Raw genomic sequence first — 8,109 nt, forward strand, 5'->3', positions numbered from 1 at the left:
CAATAGTGAGGTTAGGAACCAATGTGAGGAGACCTGATGTGCAGTGAGCATTCTGATTCATCTCAAAGATGTTTGGTGGCATTAGGTTAGGGCTGGGCCACTCAACTTCTTCTACATCAACCTTGGCAAGACATGTCTTTTTGGGCTTTATTTTGTACACAGGATGATTTTCAGGCTGAAACTGGTTTCAGCCTTTCAGTTTAATTAGTGAAGGGAAATCTTAAGGCTACAGCATACAAAATTATTCTTGATAATACTGTGCTTACAACTTTGTGGCAACAGTATGAGGAAGGCCTACATATGGTATGATGGTCACGTGTCCACATACTTTTTGCCATACATTGTAAATGCTAAAATGCTAAGGGTTTTAATCCACTGAGTTTCTGATAATGGAGCAGGAGGTAAATTATCAACTGATACATTATTATAATAACTATATAGAGATCTTTGACCATGTAGTTTTTATTACATTACTGTAAGCAAGTTTTTTTTATGCTATTATATGGTCTTATTTAATATGTACAATCTTTAGGGTTGTAAAAAAATGTTTTAAACAATCTGAAGCAAAAATTCTATATAATAATAGATGCTTGATTATGTCAACATAAAATGAAGAAAAGACACAGAAAACCTATTTTTAAGTACTTATGACTTCTTTTAAAAATATCAGCACAGTAGGTGATAGAACATAGTTGGCTGGGTACAGGATGACATTTATAACACACTCTCATTGCACCCAAGCTCCTAGTCCTTATAACTCTCTCGCCATTTGGCATGTTGACATTTTAACAGGTGAAGCGTGGGCAAACCAATGTGGCTACATAACTGACTTTTTATTTGGTGCTGGAAACACTGTCTCAGTAATGGAGAGAAAAAGGACTTTTTTTATAAAGAAGAAATAACTAATTATAATCATGTTGTTCTCATTACATTCATTCTGATGGAGGTAGTCCTAAGGTTAAGCTATTTATATGACTAAAACTTGTCTTTAATTGTGAATTGAAAAAAAAGAAAATGGCTATTACATTTAGCCTTTTAATTTCCTCTATTTTATGTATGTATCTTCATGAGGGTGGTTTATAAGTGACATATCGTAACACATACCAGAACTAATAAAATGTGTAGTTAATGCCACTTCATGCTTAATTCCGATAAATGACGTTGAATAATATAACATGAAGTGAACAGTACTAATCCTACATTACAGTCTACAGTAGGGTTCTACCACCCTCCTAAATCTCTGTAGCAGCTATTTTGAAACTGTCTCAGGTTATGTATGTAACCGGATTACCTTCGAAGGGAACAAGACTTATGGCCTGATGCTATGGGAACCTACCTCGCAGAGCCAATGCCTGAGGCCTGTGTGAAAACATGGCAGTTTATTTGTCTGAAGAGGATCAGGTGGCATAGCGGTGCATGTCAGCAAGACCATAAAAGGGCATCTATGTCATGTATCCCCACATTCTGATGAGATGTTCTCTTTCGAGGGCTTGATGCTATAGAAATGCCAATACCAATGCCACCACATGAGGGAGATATGCCTGCCCTTCAAGGCCATGTTAATTGGCATGGATGACAGAGGCACAGGTGAAATTCAAGCTCATATTTCCTGAGACCCTGGGGTCATGTCTATATCTAGACTGTAGAACCTAATGAATGTGTGGGGAAGACCAGTCTGAAACAACACAAACAACCAGCAGTGTGATGCCCTTGGCTAGAGCACTGGACGAAACTACAATACAGAATCAGAGTTCGCCCTGATACTAAGAGGTGACGCCATTATGCACACCTCATAGTAGCGGGCAATAGCATCTACATCCCAGTGAGACAGGTGCTGTTTGGTGACAGGATTTCCCCTGTTGTGGCCACCATAGTAGATGAAAAGTTGAGGTGACTTAGGCCACTGGCCTGAGTGGTGGACATAGATCCTGAGTGCCTGAACTGGGCACAGTAAATGCAGCCTATCTTGCCATGAAGATTCATGAGGTGGAGGAAAGAAGGCTTATACAATGGCCAGCTGGCGAATTGCAGAGGGCACCTTTGGGATATAAATATTTTAAACCATCCCAGGATCAAAGTCCAGGCAGGAAGATGCTACTGATAGGGCCTGCAAGTTTCTTACTATCCTGAGAGAGGTTAAGGCCAAAAGGAGAGCTAGTTTTGGGTCAGAAACTTGTCTGAGACTGAAAGATCCAAAAGGGGCTTCTGATATCCCCTCCAGGACCACAGAGAGTTGAGGAGACTTCCACCTGGCCATTCCACCCAGCCATTCTACCAGGGATTGAGAACACAGCCCACCCTGATGATTGATGTACGAGACCACTGTGGTGTTGTCCATGTTAACTGCACATGGTAGCCCTTGAGCTGTAGGAGGACGTTTTTCAGAAACACAACACTTATCTCAAGGCAGCCATAAGAGATGAGGGCTCCCCTTTGCCATGGGCAGAGTAGCCATTGAGAACCACACCCCAGCCTGTGAGAGAAGATCAAGTCAAGCCAAGTCAAGAAGATTTCATTATCATTTCAACCATATATAGCTGATATATAGTTTCTCCAGGACCATGGAGCTACATAAAACAACATAGAGCTACATAAAACAACACAGAGCTAAGGACTTAAAGTAAATTGTCCTAGCCACATAAAGTGCATCATGTGCAACCTAGTGCAAACAAGGACAGTGCAACCAGACAATACAAAACTCTACAGAACAGACAAACACAAAAAAACACAAAATAGCACTGATCAGTATGCATTCTGAATTCAGTACAGTTCAGTTCTAGGTATTGAGAAGGCTTGAGGGAAGAGACTGTTACACAGTCTGTTTTTGAGAGCCCAAATGCCCTGGTACCTCTTTGCAGATGGCAGGAGGGTGAAGTTTATGTGTTCGAGGGTTGTGTAGGGTCATTCACAATGGTGTTGCCTTTACAGATGAATCGTGTGATGTATATGTCTGCAATAGAGGGGGGAGAGACTCCATTGATCTTTTCAGCTGTTTTTACTATCCTGCTCAGGATGCTCTCATTGGTCCCTCAGTAGAACATTGTCAGGATGGTGGGAGGGAGATGGGCTTTCCTCAGCCTTCGTAGGAGCTTATGGGCTGCTGCTGGGCTTTCTTACTGATGGAGCTAATGTTGATCAGGTGAAGTTCTCTGCCAGATGAACACCAAGAAATCTCTGTGCTCTCCTAGTTGTGCAAGTTCCACACTTGCCTTTTGCTCCTCTCTATATGAGCTAGTCTGCAGCAGACATAGAATGGCTGATGACACAGGCAGTTTGCTTGGTGGCATAGAGGGCTAGGTCTATGACTGAGTTCAGCTACCACCTCAGGGTCTAATCCCTTGCTTTTATCCAGGTCCTTCAGCATTTAAGCCTGGCAGGCCTGAAAAAATGCCATGGTATGCAGGGTATGCTCCAGCCTGGTTCACTGACATGTAGACTTTACCCACAAATGCTGAGGTAAGCCTAAACAACTCTGCAATGCTGCAGATGATGGGGGAGATAGCTAGTGAGCATCACTTCCACCTTAGGTAGTGCACCATACTGTGGTCCTGCAACCCCACCACCACTGAGTAATTAGATGCAGCAGGAGAATGGAGGCTGGCCAAGTATGGATTTTTTTTCCACCTCAGTGTGGAGATCCGGGAAAAATGGGAGATGATGGAGCTGAATGAGAACCTATTGCAATGATCACTTATACAAGTTGTCCTCCATAAGATAGCAGCACACACCATCTAAATTGCTTCTTTGCCATTTTGCATTGGAGACATAACAAAAGCACAACAAATATAAAGAGACAAATGACAACATAGACAGACAATTCACACAGACAGACAAATGGCTTCCTGACCACAAGCTGGTGATGTGATGTAGATGCCTTTAATTTCTAAACATTTACAATTACTTTTTTTTTATTTGGTAGACACTTATCCAGGTTGACAAGTGCTTTCAATCAAACAAAAAGCAGAAAAGTAGACATACATGATAAGCTATAGAGAAATGTTGGTAGTTGGTTTAAAGTAGGTTATGGAGGGTGATGATGAAGGATACCATGTGATGATTGGAGATGGGAAATGGGGGAACAGGGGTGGGTAACGTCCAGAACCAGGGCATTGCCTCCTTTGTGCATGGGAGGGCAGCTATTCCCATCCAACAAGGTCCAGTGCTCTTGTCTTCTGTTTTTCCTGAATTCCTTCTCATATAAATTCAATAGCTGCCCTCCCAAGCACAAAGGAGGCAATGGAAGGAAATTGCCAAGGACTATCAGAGTGGTCCGGTCAGGAAGGCTGCCATGTTGTAAGGCTTACTTTTATATTCTATATTTGCAGAATAAACCTTGTCAAACTGACTCCTAGATACTAAACAGCACTCACCAAAGAACTTTTCCTAAACTCTTTCTTAAACTCAGTAATGCTTTTGATAATGTAGATTACAGTATACTAACTTCTAAGCTATTAGTATTATAGTTCTAGCCTGGTACAGATTCTATATTATTACGTCATCATTTTTATGTCTTTGACATAGGCATATCTGCCTCTACTGCTCTGCAGTGTGTTTTCCATGGACTCATCCATACAGCTCTGGAAAGAAATAAGAGACCACTGCAAAATTATCAGTTTCTTATGTTTTTTTCTTACAGGTGCATGCATTGGTGAGATAAACAGTTTTGTTTCATTTTTTGTGAACTGCTGACAATATTTCTCCTAAATTCAAAATATAACTATTGTTATTTAGAGTGTTTATTTAAAGGAAATTACAACACATCAAAATAACCCAAGATCATGCAGTATTTGCAGAGCTTATAACTCAAATAAAACAAAATGCAAATAATTTGTAAACAAATTGTGTTAATGCTTTGGCTAAATAACATTAAGAAATCAGTATTTGCTGGAATAACCCTGATTTGCATGCATTTTGGCTCCATGCTCTCCACCAGTTTTTCACATTGCTACTGGGTAACTTTATACCACTCTTTTTGCAAAAAAGCAAACAGCTCAGCTTTGCTTGATTGTATGTGACCATCCATCTTCCTCTTGATGACATTCCAGAGGTTTTCAATAGGGTTCAAATCTGGAGATTGGGCAGTGGTCTCTTATTTTTTTCCAGAGCTGTATGTTGCATTTTTGGATTTGCACTTTTCTTGTTGTTTGCTGATTGCCTGACCTTTTCTCTGCCCCTGGTTACATCTTATGCCTAATCTGTTTTCCAGTTCTTTTAATAAATTCTAAGCTGCATTTCCATATGTCCCTGTCTCTGTTGCATGATGATGATGATGTTGATGATAATAATGATTATGATGATGATGATTATTATTATTACTGTTATTACTTCTAAGCCACATTGTGTGTTTTTAATGCCTACATTATTGAGACATCATATTCTTTTTTTATGTCAGAAAATGAGAATGTACCTAGTTGCTGAATTCTGGGCTACAATCCAGAGATATGTTGTTATTAATTAAAGTGGACTAAAGTGAATTGTAGTGCTGTCTTTACCCCTTTTTTCAACTACCATAACACCTTTAAAGCTCAGAGCTTACACTAAGCCAGATCAATTTCATTAAAAGCAATAAATTCACTCATTTCTTGTCATTCATGCATCGTTGGAGAAGCGATGGATGTCACACTTTGGTCTAAAGCAGAATGTGCCAGAGGCCAGAACATAGTAATTGGTTTATTTAATTGGATGAAATGGCTTCCATAAATGATTTAACATAATATAGTAGTCAGATACAAACAGATGCTACACCAGTTGCATTATTATTTGCTCAGTCCTTGAATCAGAGTGGTATATATGATTCTAGCATAAATGTATCAAAAATAAATCAGTTGGAGATTATAGTTTTTATGAAACCCACAGTCATCACTACTATATATCCTTTATGTTACCTTATCCTCTATGATACAGATTCCTTTTCCATGTCATGTTTCTGGAAACTGTATCGCTGGCCACAAAGTATTTAGGCTGATTATGACTTCTCATTGTATGTCATCAACACAAAAACACATAATCACTGGTAAAAGAATGCATGTGAACTTTTGGCATGGTCACTGGGCAAAAATGAAAAAACTAAATAAACAGCTAGTGACAAAAACATGTGCATGCAAAAGAAGGATGCAACAACACATTGCTGACGTTTTTAAAAATAATGAATTGGGGGGATCCAAGATGGCGGCTTAAAGAATGGTCGCGTTAATCAGACAGTGCGGACTACTTCATTAAATTATCATTATATTCGATGGAGGAGATCTGTTGTGCTTGCTGAACAGTCTGCCAGTCTAGACTCCTACATTTTGAAGCAGTCGGTCAACATGCCTCAAAGAAACACTAAACACTCGAGCAAATCAGAGATAGAGCATAACCATCAGGGTGAGAATAATGCTAATGTAAAAATGAATCACCGAAACTGATGACCGAATCTCCGCAGTGGAAGATGCTGCTGCCCCGGTCGAAGGTAAATTGTAGACGCTAGAGAGACGAGTTCAGGAGTTAATGGATCGTTTGGATGATTTTGAAAACAGGGGAAGAAGAAAGAATGTACGTATTGTTGGACACCCCAAGAATGCAGAAGGTGATCTCCCTGTTAAGTTTTTTGAATCCTGGCTGCCAAACTCTGTGGGCATTTAAAGATGGCCGTTTAAAGATCGAACGAGCCCATTGCATTCCAGACGGAGCTGTTAAGACAGCTCTGTTAAGTGTCCCCTTATCCAAGGGCAGTCCTGGTGAGATTTCATAACTACGTGGACAAGGATGGGTCATCACAGCAGCGAGAGAGATGGGTAACGGAGAGCAGGCTTTGATGTTCGAAAACTCTAAGGTGAAGATTTTCCAAGATTTCTCTGCTGCAGTTTTGCATAAACGTAAGCAATTTGACGAGGTCAGGAAGTGTCTGAGGGCAGCTGGTGCCACTTATGCAGAGCTTTATCATGCCTCTCTTGAAGTCACACACCTGGGAACTACCAACATGTTGCAAAATCCATCTGAAGGGGACAAATTCTTGTCATCACAGGAGAAAATATCCCCATCTGTTTGATGATGACATTGTTCCCATGCATTTAGCTCCCTTTTACAGTTATGTTTGCAATGAGAATGACTCAGGTACATGTGCGCTTATGTCATCAGATTTTTTTTCAGTTTCTGATTCGTTCTGTTTTATATTAGGCCCTCTGTCATATGGACACGCTGTGTGTGTTTAAGGTCCGCAGGTCTGTCAGCACTATATGTTAACTAACATTGTTTTGTCGTTCTGGAGCCCCTTTACACTGAACTGCGTTATTTGAACCATTTCAGAGTAATGACTGATTCGAGTTTGAGTACAGTTTGCACTGTTCATTGTATTATAGTTACGTGTTCCCTGTTTTCTTTTTGTTTTGCACCTTTCAGCTCACCTTTGATGTTAACATGGAGCTGTATTTTTGCTGTGGGAAACAAGTCAATTCTCACATTCCTTAAAAAGGAGAATGTTGATAGAGCCCTTCTACAAGAAACTCATCTTGATGATAAAGAACATCTGAAATTGCAACAGTTGGGCTTCAGTCATGTTTTTTTCTCTTCATTTACATCAAGGAGCCGATGAGTAGCCATTTTGTTAAAAAAAAAATATTTACCTTTAAAGTTATTAAATTGTATCAAAGTTAAAAATGGACATTATGTTATTGTGAAAGGTGGAGGGGGAGTCTGGGCCTGTAGCCTTGCGGGTGTTCAGACATTTAAACAGCATATTCACATCTTCCTCTTTGATGGTGAGAGGTGTCAGGGGTGAGGGGGTAGTGACGCTGAGGTGTGGTGATGTGTGGGTGTTCCAGGTATGGAAGTGTAGGAGGGGGGGCTACTGCTGATCAATGGCTGGTGCGGGGAGGATTGGGGGAGGTCAGGTCTGTCCCATTGTCTCTCAAAGTGGCAGTAATACTTATTCAGGTTGTTGGCCAGGTGCAGGTCGTTCACAGTGTGGGGGGCTCTAGGCTTGTAGTTGGTGATCGCCTTAAGCCCTTTCCAGACAGAGACAGAGTCGTTGGTTCGGAATTGCTGTTTCATTCTTTCACCATGCTCTTCTCTTCTTCTTCTTCTTCTTTAGCTCTTCTCACCTCCTCGCTAAATCTGTACTTAGCCTCA

This window comes from Hemibagrus wyckioides, linkage group LG04, assembly GCF_019097595.1.
Source record: "Hemibagrus wyckioides isolate EC202008001 linkage group LG04, SWU_Hwy_1.0, whole genome shotgun sequence".
Classification (NCBI taxonomy): Eukaryota; Metazoa; Chordata; class Actinopteri; order Siluriformes; family Bagridae; genus Hemibagrus; species Hemibagrus wyckioides.